Here is a 10,160-nt window from a genome sequence, read left to right on the forward strand (position 1 = left end):
CGGGAGGTGCGTGTGCTGCTACACGCTCTGACAGGGGAGGTGCGTGTGCTGTTACATGCTCTGACACGGGAGGTGCGTGTGCTGAAGGCCCCTACCTGCAGCACGATTGCCATGAAGCTGTGGACTTGCTCCTGGGCGGAGGAGATGAGGTTCTGCACGGTCATGTGGGCGACCAGCGCTCCCAGCCGCCCCAGGCCACGGATCATGAGCTGGGCTTCCCGCTGGCACGTGTCCACACCCTCGCGCTGCTCCCGCTTCACGTGTTCCGGCAGCTTCAGGAAGTTGTCGTGGATCCGCTGCAGCTGCACATCCTCATACATCTGGTAACTGTCTTCACGCACCTGCACCAGACACGGCACTGTCACCACACGGTGCCACACGGTGCCACACGGTGCCACACGGTGCCACACGGTCACCACACGCTGCCACACGGTGCCACACGGTGCCACACGGTGCCACACGGTGCCACACGGTGCCACACGGTGCCACACGGTGCCACACGCTGCCACACGCTGCCACACGGTGCCACACGGTGCCACACCGTCACCACACGCTGCCACACGCTGCCACATGCTGCCACACCGTCACCACACGGTGCCACACCGTCACCACACGGTGCCACACCGTCACCACACGCTGCCACACTGTCACCACACGGTGCCACATGCTGCCACACCGTCACCACACGGTGCCACACGGTGCCACACGGTGCCACACGCTGCCACACGCTGCCACATGCTGCCACACGCTGCCACACGCTGCCACACCGTCACCACACGCTGCCACACCGTCACCACACGCTGCCACACTGTCACCACACGGTGCCACACGGTGCCACACGGTGCCACACGGTCACCACACGCTGCCACACGCTGCCACATGCTGCCACACCGTCACCACACGGTGCCACACCGTCACCACACGGTGCCACACGGTGCCACACGCTGCCACACGCTGCCACACGCTGCCACACCGTCACCACACGCTGCCACACGGTGCCACACACTGCCACACCGTCACCACACGCTGCCACACGCTGCCACACGCTGCCACACCGTCACCACACGCTGCCACACCGTCACCACACGCTGCCACACGGTGCCACACGCTGCCACACCATCACCACACGCTGCCACACGCTGCCACACCGTCACCGCACGCTGCCACACCGTCACCACACGCTGCCACACCGTCACCACACGCTGCCACACACTGCCACACCCTCACCACACGCTGCCGCACGGTGCCACACGCTGCCACACGGTGCTACACCGTCACCACACGCTGCCACACGGTGCCACAGGATGCCACACGGTGCCACACGGTGCCACATGGTGCCACACGCTGCCACACAGTGCCACACCGTCACCACATGCTGCCACACCGTCACCACACGCTGCCACACGCTGCCACACCGTCACCACACGCTGCCACACCGTGCCACACGCTGCCACACGCTTCCACACGCTGCCACACGCTGCCACACTCCACCACACACCGCCACACGCTGCCACACCATGCCACACGCTGCCACACCGTGCCACACGCTGCCACACCGTGCCACACGCTGCCACACGCTGCCACACCGTCACCACACCGTCACACCGTGCCACACGCTGCCACACCATGCCACACGCTGCCACACCGTGCCACACGCTGCCACACCGTGCCACACGCTGCCACACCGTCACCACACCGTCACACCGTGCCACACGCTGCCACACCATGCCACACGCTGCCACACGCTGCCACACCGTGCCACACGCTGCCACACCGTCACCACACCATCACCACACGCTGCCACACTGTGCCACACGCCGCCACACGCTGCCACACCGTCACCACACGCTGCCATAAGCTGCAACACGCTGCCACACCGTGCCACACGGTGCCACACGCTGCCACACCATGCCACACGCTGCCACACGCTGCCACACCGTCACCACACGCTGCCACACCGTCGCCACACCATCACCACACCATCACCACAGAAACATATAAAATTCTTAAGGGGTTGGAGAGGCTAGATGCGGGAAGATTGTTCCCGATGTTGGGGGAGTCCAGAACCAGGGGTCACAGCTTAAGGATAAGGGGGAAGTCTTTTAGGACCGAGATGAAAAAACATTTCTTCACACAGAGAGTGGTGAGTCTGTGGAATTCTCTGCCACAGAAGGTGGTTGAGGCCAGTTCATTGGCTATATTTAAGAGGGAGTTAGATGTGGCCCTTGTTGCTAAATGGATCAGGGGGTATGGAGAGAAGGCAGGTACAGGATACTGAGCTGGATGATCAGCCATGATCATATTGAATGGCGGTGCTGGCTCGAAGGGCCGAATGGCCTACTCCTGCACCTATTTTCTATGTTTCTAAGGTCACCACACGCTGCCACACACCATCACCACACGGTGCCACACACTGTCACCACACGGTGCCACACACCATCACCACACGGTGTGGGATTGGCAGCGGTCAGTGTGAGTCTGGTACAGTGGTCAGTGTGGGTCTGGTACAGTGGTCAGTGTGGGTCTGGTACAGTGGTCAGTGTGGGTCTGGTACAGTGGTCAGTGTGGGTCTGGTACAGTGGTCAGTGTGGGTCTGGTACAGTGGTCAGTGTGGGTCTGGTACAGTGGTCAGTGTGGGTCTGGTACAGTGGTCAGTGTGGGTCTGGTACAGTGGTCAGTGTGGGTCTGGTACAGTGGTCAGTGTGGGTCTGGTACAGTGGTCAGTGTGGGTCTGGTACAGTGGTCAATGTGGGTCTGGTACAGTGGTCAGTGTGGGTCTGGTACAGTGGTCAGTGTGGGTCTGGTACAGTGGTCAGTGTGGGTCTGGTACAGTGGTCAGTGTGGGTCTGGTACAGTGGTCAGTGTGGGTCTGGTACAGTGGTCAGTGTGGGTCTGGTACAGTGGTCAGTGTGGGTCTGGTACAGTGGTCAGGGTGGGTCTGGTACAGTGGTCAGTGTGGGTCTGGTACAGTGGTCAGGGTGCTGTGCAGGTCCCTACCAGCTGCAGAATGCGGATGCAGAAATGGAAGAACTTCTTCAGCAAGCTCCGACCTTCCGCTAGCCGTTGCTTGTGACGCTGCTCAAACTGCCGCCATGTCAGGGGCTCGGACACGGGCAGCGGGAGCCACTGCACTTGATGCAGCTCCTGGAGCAGCCTGCGGACAGAGATAGGGGAGGTAGACATCCTGCTGCAAGGCCCAGCCACGTGACGGCCAGTGTGTGCGTGTGTGTGTGTGTGGGGGGGCGTCCCGTGTGTGGGTCAGTGTGTGTGTGTGTGTGGGGGGGGGGGGGCTCTTCCCAGTGAGGGCCAGTGTGTGTGTGTGTGTGTGAGGGTCAGTGTGTGTGTGTGTGTGGGTCAGTGTGTGTGTGTGTGTGAGGGTCAGTGTGTGTGTGTGTGTGTGTGAGGGTCAGTGTGTGTGTGTGTGTGTGGGTGAGGGTCAGTGTGTGTGTGTGTGTGTGTGTGGGTGAGGGTCAGTGTGTGTGTGTGTGTGTGAGGGTCAGTGTGTGTGTGTGTGGGTGAGGGTCAGTGTGTGTGTGTGTGTGTGAGGGTCAGTGTGTGTGTGTGTGTGTGAGGGTCAGTGTGTGTGTGTGTGGGTGAGGGTCAGTGTGTGTGTGTGTGTGTGGGTGAGGGTCAGTGTGTGTGTGTGTGGGGGGGGCGTCCCGTGTGTGGGTCAGTGTGTGTGTGTGTGGGGGGGGCTCTTCCCAGTGAGGGTCAGTGTGTGTGTGTGTGTGTGAGGGCCGTCCCGTGTGTGGGTCAGTGTGTGTGTGTGTGTGTGGGGAGGGCCGTCCCGTGTGTGGGTCAGTGTGTGTGTGTGGGGGGAGGGCCGTCCCGTGTGTGGGTCAGTGTGTGTGTGTGTGTGTGTGAGGGTCAGTGTGTGTGTGTGTGAGGGTCAGTGTGTGTGTGTGTGTGTGTGTGTGGGGAGGGCCGTCCCGTGTGTGTGTGTGTGTGTGGGGAGGGCCGTCCCGTGTGTGGGTCAGTGTGTGTGTGTGTGGGGGGAGGGCCGTCCCGTGTGTGGGTCAGTGTGTGTGTGTGTGGGGGGAGGGCCGTCCCGTGTGTGGGTCAGTGTGTGTGTGTGTGTGTGTGGGGAGACCCGTCCCATGTGTGGGTCAGTGTGTGTGTGTGTGTGTGGGGGGAGGGCCGTCCCGTGTGTGGGTCAGTGTGTGTGTGTGTGTGTGGGGGGGCGTCCCGTGTGTGGGTCAGTGTGTGTGTGTGTGTGTGGGGGGAGGGCCGTCCCGTGTGTGGGTCAGTGTGTGTGTGTGTGGGGGGGCGTCCCGTGTGTGGGTCAGTGTGTGTGTGTGTGTGGGTCAGTGTGTGTGTGTGTGTGTGGGGGGAGGGCCGTCCCGTGTGTGGGTCAGTGTGTGTGTGTGTGTGTGGGAGGGCCGTCCCGTGTGTGGGTCAGTGTGTGTGTGTGTGTGTGGGGGGAGGGCCGTCCCGTGTGTGGGTCAGTGTGTGTGTGTGTGTGAGGGTCAGTGTGTGTGTGTGTGTGGGTCAGTGTGTGTGTGTGTGTGTGTGGGGAGACCCGTCCCGTGTGTGGGTCAGTGTGTGTGGGGGACCAGTCCTTACCTGGAGATGTGTAGCAGCGCGGCTCCGAAGGGGGGCATGGCTGGGAGGAGGCTGACCCACAGCACGTCCATCTTCTTCTGCAGCCAATGCAGCTTGGAGTTCCTGTGCCAGCTGGATAGAGACAGCACTGGTCAGTGTCCAGAGCAGCACTGGTCAGTGTCCAGAGCAGCACTGGTCAGTGTCAGAGACAGCACTGGTCAGTGTCCAGAGCAGCACTGGTCAGTGTCAGAGACAGCACTGGTCAGTGTCAGAGACAGCACTGGTCAGTGTCCAGAACAGCACTGGTCAGTGTCAGAGACAGCACTGGTCAGTGTCCAGAGCAGCACTGGCAGTGTCAGGAGCAGCACTGGTCAGTGTCCAGAGCAGCACTGGTCAGTGTGAGAGGCAGCACTGGTCAGTGTGAGAGGCAGCACTGGTCAGTGTCCAGAGCAGCACTGGTCAGTGTCAGAGGCAGCACTGGTCAGTGTCAGAGGCAGCACTGGTCAGTGTCAGAGGCAGCATTGGTCAGTGTCAGAGGCAGCACTGGTCAGTGTCAGAGGCAGCACTGGTCAGTGTCAGGAGCGTGTGGCTGGATGGCCAGGGGAATGATCAGGGCAGGGAGTGATGGCGATGGACATTGAGTAAGTGAAGAGACGAGGATGCAGATCGGTGGTACTGGGGGAACAGACTATTGGACAGGTACATGGACAACTAAGGTTCAGTGGGATAGGGGCTAGCATGGAGGAGGTGGGCTGAAGGACCCGTAAGTACATGACTATCATTCGGATCAGGACAGAGGGGCTGAATGGCCTCGCTGGTTCCCGTTACTGATGGTGAGGAGTGTGTGGAGGCTGGGGTTTGGAGAGGAGTGTGTGGAGGCTGGGGTTTGGAGAGGAGTGTGTGGAGGCTGGCGTTTGCCACTGTCCTTCCCCCTGCAGGCCATTCACTCCTTCTGTCTCACTTCTACCACCTCCATCCCAAACTGCCCTTCATGTGAAGCCTGCCGCAGCTACGTCCCAGCATTGATGGACGCTGCTTTTCCACTTGAGGCCAAGGTGCATGCCGTGGGGGTGGTCTACATGACCGCCCGTCTGCCTTGCTCTTGCCCCATGTGCATCCTCCTCGCCACCCACAGGTTCCCTGGCATTGGCCCACCTGCAGCCTGGGGCACCACACACGACCCAATCACCGATGTGGACCGGGAGCTGCTGGGCTCCCGTCTCTGGGCAGCAGTGGACTGCTGCCTCACAGCGCCAGAGACACACGGGCTCCATCCATCCTGACTACGGGCGCTGTCTGAACGGAGTTTGTACGTTCTCCCCGTGACCTGTGTGGGTTTTTTCAGGGATTTTTGGTTTCCTCCCACACTCCAAAGACATGCAGGTTTGTAGTCTCATTGGCTTGGTATAATTGTAAATTGGCCCTCATGTGTGTGGAGGATAGTGTTAATGTGCAGGGATCGCTGGTCGGCACGGACTCAGTGGGCCGAAGGGCCTGTTTCATAGAAACATAGAAAGAAGGTACAGCAGTAAGGCCATTCGACCCTTCGAGCCAGCACCGCCACTCTCAGGACAAACGGGTATCCACACTGGGCCCAGCTCCAGGTGCGAGCCAGCACCGCCACTCTCAGGACAAACGGGTATCCACACTGGGCCCAGCTCCAGGTGCGAGCCACCGCCACTCTCAGGACACACGGGGCCCAGCTCCAGCTGCGAGCCAGCACCGCCACTCTCAGGACACACTGGGCCCAGCTCCAGCTGCCAGCCACCGCCACTCTCAGGACACACTGGGCCCAGCTCCAGGTGCCAGCCACCGCCACTCTCAGGACACACGGGGCCCAGCTCCAGGTGCGAGCCACCGCCACTCTCAGGACACACTGGGCCCAGCTCCAGCTGCCAGCCACCGCCACTCTCAGGACACACGGGGCCCAGCTCCAGCTGCCAGCCACCGCCACTCTCAGGACACACTGGGCCCAGCTCCAGCTGCGAGCCAGCACCGCCACTCTCAGGACACACTGGGCCCAGCTCCAGCTGCCAGCCACCGCCACTCTCAGGACACACGGGGCCCAGCTCCAGCTGCCAGCCACCGCCACTCAATATGATCTTTTGTTTCTTCTTGTTTTATATACCGAAAAATACATTTAATTAACAATTTACAAAAAGTACACACAGAAATACAAACAAACCCACCACCATAATACAAAATAAACAAATGTTCTTAAATATGATACAGCTATATCCCCATCCTTATTGAGGATACCTCCACTTCCCGCGGTGCCCAGCGGTCCCGGAAACCCCCCATGGAGCCCGTGGACAGTGCGTGATCCCTCTCTAACCCCACCCGGGCACGGACATAACCCCGGGAAAGGGGCAGGCAGCCGGCACAGGCAGAGCCCTCTCCCACCTGGCGCCGTGACTCATGGATGGCCAGCTTGGCCGGGCCCAGGAGCAACCCAACCAGGACATCTTCAGCCCCACCCTCTCCCCTACGCACAGGGTGCCCAACGATGAGGGTGGTGGGTGGGAAGTGCAGCCAGAAGGCAAGGAGCGGCCCCTTTAGATATTGGAACAGGGGCTGCAACCTCACACACTCCATGTACACGTGGTACACAGACTCACACACTCCGTGTACACGTGGTACACAGACTCACACACTCCATGTACACGTGGTACACAGACTCACACACTCCATGTACACGTGGTACACAGACTCACACACTCCATGTACACGTGGTACAAAGACTCACACACTCCATGTACACGTGGTACACAGACTCACACACTCCATGTACACGTGGTACACAGACTCACACACTCCATGTACACGTGGTACACAGACTCACACACTCCATGTACACGTGGTACACAGAGTCTTCCAGCCTGCAAACGTGGCAGGCGGCCGGCATGTGTGAACCAACCGCGAGAGAAACAGGTTGCAGGGGTCTCCACGGTGAAGTGCCCTCCACCCAGGGCCCCGATGGAGAGGGGCAGAATCCCTGCGTGGGGGGACCTGCACTGGGGACCCCCTCACGACCAAAAGGCAACTGACCGCCACTTAGTATCCGGACGGTGGAGCAGGGCGAGGAAGTGCAGGGTGTGGAGGAGGAGCCTGGACAGGACACGCCTCCCTGTGCCACTATGACCATCGATGATCACATTCCATGCGGTGTCTCTAAATGCCGACCCTGCCTTCCCACTGGTCCCAGCTGCCCGGGACCACCGATCCGTACCCCACCTCTACCCCCTTCCCGGCTGTACCCCTTGTTACCCCGCCTGTACCCCATCCCCACCCGTAGCCCGTCCCCACCTGTACCCCGTTACACCACCCGTACCCCATCCCCACCTGCACCCCGTTCCCCATCCGTACCCCGTACCCACCTGTACTCCATTACTCCACCTGTACCCCATTCCACACCTGTACCCCATCCCCCCCCCCCCCCGGAACCCCATTCCCCACCTATACCCCCATTCCCCCACCTGTACCCCGTTACCTCACCTGCACCCCATTACCCCACCTGTACCCCGTTCCCCCACCTGTACCCCATTACCCCCTGTACCCCACCTGTACCCTATTACCCCACCTGTACTCCATTACCCCACCTGCACACCTGTTATCCCACGTGTACCCCGTTCCCCACCTGTACCCCGTTCCCCACCTGTTCTCCGTTCCCCACCTGTACCCCATTCCCCACCTGCACCCTGTTCCCCATCTGCACCCCGTTCCCCACCTATACCCCATTACCCCACCTGTACACCTGTTATCCCACCTATACCACATTACCCCGCCTGTACCCCGTTCCCCCACCTGTACCCCATTACCCCACCTGTACCCCATTACCCTACCTGTACACCTGTTATCCTACCTGTACCCCATTACCCCACCTGTACCCCGTTCCCCCACCTGTACCCCATTCCCCACCTGTAACCCATTACCCCACCTGCCCCCTGTTCCCCACCTGTTCTCCATTCCCCACCCGCACCCCATTCCCCACCTGTACCATTACCCCACCTGCACCCCGTTCCCCACCTGCACCCTGTTCCCCACCTGTACCCCATTACCCCACCTGCACCCTGTTCCCCACCTGCACCCCGTTCCCCCACCCCCCATCCCCAGAGACCCACCGTGTGAAGGCCTTGCGCTGCAGGTAGAGCCTGAAGAAGGGGTTGTGGCGCAGTGCCCGTCCCCACCTGTACCCCGTTACCCCACCTGTACCCCATCCCCACCTGTACTCAATTACCCCATCTGTACCCCATTACCCCACCTTTACCCCATTACCCCACCTGTACCCCATTACCCCACCTGTACCCCATCCCCACCTGTACCCCGTTACCCCACCTGTACCCCATCCCCACCTGTACCCCGTTACCCCACCTGTACCCCATCCCCACCTGTACTCAATTACCCCATCTGTACCCCATTACCCCACCTTTACCCCATTACCCCACCTGTACCCCATTCCCCACCTTTACCCCATTACCCCACCTGTACCCCATTCCACACCTGTACCCCATTACCCCACCTGTACACCTGTTATCCCACATGTACCCCACTACCCCACCTGTACCCCATTACCCCACCTGCACCCCATCCCCATCTGTACCCCCATTACCCCCTGTACCCCATTACCCCCTGTACCCCATTACACCACCTGTACCCCATTACCCCACTTGTACCCCATTACCCCACCTGTACACCTGTTATCCCACAGGTACCCCATTACCCCACCTGTACCCATTACCCCACCTTTACCCCATTACCCCACCTTTACCCCATTTCGCACTTGTACCCATTACCCCGCCTGTACCCCATTCCCCACTTGTACCCCATCACCCCTGTACCTCATTACCCCCTGTACCCCATTACCCCACCTGTACCCCATTACCCCACCTGTACCCCATTACCCCACCTGTACCCCATTACCCCCTGTACCCCATCTGTACCCCCATGTACCCCATTACCCCGCCTGTACCCCATTACCCCCTGTACCCCATTACCCCACCTGTACTCCATTTCCCACTTGTACCCCATTACCCCCTGTACCCCATTACCCCACCTGCACCCCATCCCCCCACCTGCACCCCCTGTACCCCCATTCCCCCACACCCCATCCCCAGTGACCCACCGTGTGAAGACCTTGCGCTGCAGGTAGAGCCGGAAGAATGGGATGTGGCGCAGTGCCTGCCACAGTACGGCCTCTCGGTGCCACTCTGCCAGCGACATGATGCTAGAGGCCTGGCCGGGCACGATGGACAGCACCCCGAACGTGGAGAACACAAAGTGCACCGGCTGCAGCTTGTCCTTGGGCACCACAGTCAGGTCGTACGGCCTGGACAGATGGCAGGCAGATGTAACAGGCAGCACTGCTCAGCTCACACCCCTATACCCACTGCCCGCCCAGCGCAGAGTCCATGCCCTGCCTCGACCCACAACGACCCACCCTCCAACCCCCCCCCACACACACACACAGCGCCACACCCCCCACACACCCACACAGCACCACTCACCCACCCACACACACACACCCACACACAGCGCCACACTCCCCACACACCCACCCACCCCCCACATACACACACCCACCCACCCCCCCACACACACACACACAGCGCCACACTCCC

The sequence above is a fragment of the Rhinoraja longicauda genome, chromosome 7 (assembly GCF_053455715.1).
Source record: "Rhinoraja longicauda isolate Sanriku21f chromosome 7, sRhiLon1.1, whole genome shotgun sequence".
NCBI lineage: Eukaryota > Metazoa > Chordata > Chondrichthyes > Rajiformes > Arhynchobatidae > Rhinoraja > Rhinoraja longicauda.